The sequence below is a fragment of the Ornithorhynchus anatinus genome, chromosome 10 (genome assembly GCF_004115215.2).
Source record: "Ornithorhynchus anatinus isolate Pmale09 chromosome 10, mOrnAna1.pri.v4, whole genome shotgun sequence".
Taxonomy (NCBI): domain Eukaryota; kingdom Metazoa; phylum Chordata; class Mammalia; order Monotremata; family Ornithorhynchidae; genus Ornithorhynchus; species Ornithorhynchus anatinus.
This window is the reverse complement of record NC_041737.1, coordinates 13480665-13482012: the sequence shown is the minus strand read 5'-3', so window position 1 is coordinate 13482012 and position 1348 is coordinate 13480665. Positions and strand designations below refer to the sequence as shown.

The following is a 1348-nucleotide window of genomic DNA, read 5'->3' as shown; positions in this document are numbered from 1 at the left end:
AACAACACAACAAGGGACAAGCTTTCAGTGAGCACACTGTGGGCAGGACTGTGGATTCCCGCATTGGCCTTTTCAATCATACATGCGCTAAAGGTGAATTTCCCCAGCAGCGATATCTTCTTTGAATAGGAAGGACAACTTTGCATGTCTGGGTATAGAAATACTTATTCACGCTCTTCTCTCATTACGCCTGAGCTTGCATTCCTCATTCCTCCCTAGCTAGCCTGCTTACTGTGGCCTGTTCTTATCTTTCCCACCTCCAACACCTTCCTCAGGCTCCTCCTCCTGCCTATAAGTCTCCCCCTTCCATCAGTCAATCAATCAATGATATTTATTTCATGGTTACTATGTGCAGAGCACTGTATTAAGCACTTGGGAGAATTCAATATCAAAGTGTTGATAGTGACGTTCCCTGCCCACAAAGAGCTTACAGTCTAGAGGATATATCCCCCAGAATGCACACCAGCCATCTGAAATCTCACCCCCTCCAAGATAACTTCCCTGATTAACTTCTCCTGTCCCCTGGTTTTATCCTCCCAGTGACCATCTCGCCACTCCTTCCCCGTTATGTACGCATAAACCCACTGAGCGCTTTGGGAGTTACATTATCACTTAACCACTAACCACCCAATTATCCACTTTGTATCTTCCTCCAATCTGAGAATTACATTAGCATCTGCCTCCACTGCTAGATCAGTACACTTCTTGGGGTTAGAGATTATGCATATTAATTTAACTGCTCTCCTCAGTCCCATGCTCTGTACCTGTTAGGAACTTAATAAATACGATTGATTGATTGCAAATTCCAGTAGTGATCTTTTCGGTTGCTGAATTTTAATTATTTTCATTGCTGACTGGATCATAGTCTTATCGTTTTACACATCTATACTCCATCTAGCCCCTCTCATGGTCACACCTGGAGAGTTCCCAGTACTCTATCAGTCTCTACTATGGAAGGGAGAGTCAAGCAGAGGCATATCCATTCCATTCCTAGCTTGGGCAGTGGCTAGCGAGTGGAAGGCAATCTGCTACGAGTCAAAACTCACCTGGGCAGAGCAGCAGCGGCATGGGAGACAGTCGAGGGCGGAGACTCAAGTTTACCGTGTGGAAGGCGGCACTGGTAAACCATTTCCATATTTTTACCAGGAAAACTCTAAGGATGCACTACCAGAACGATAGCAGATGGAGAGTGGGACGTTCTGCGAGAGATTTGTCCGTGGCATCGCTATGGGTCAGACACGACTCGGCAGCATAAGACAACACTCCACCTAAACTGTGAGCTCGCTGGGGCTAGGATTTTTATTATTATAATAATTTTCATCTAGGACTTATTATGTGTCAAGCACTG

At 45.3% G+C, this 1348-nt stretch overlaps 1 non-coding gene across 1 annotated transcript; it reads left to right on the top strand.

Annotated features, from left to right (window-relative positions):
- Positions 1–898: 898 nt before the first annotated feature.
- Positions 899–1036, top strand: LOC114814865. Its single transcript, XR_003762661.1, has one exon. It is a non-coding gene; the product is annotated as a small nucleolar RNA SNORA7 (small nucleolar RNA).
- The last annotated feature ends 312 nt before the right edge of the window (positions 1037–1348 follow it).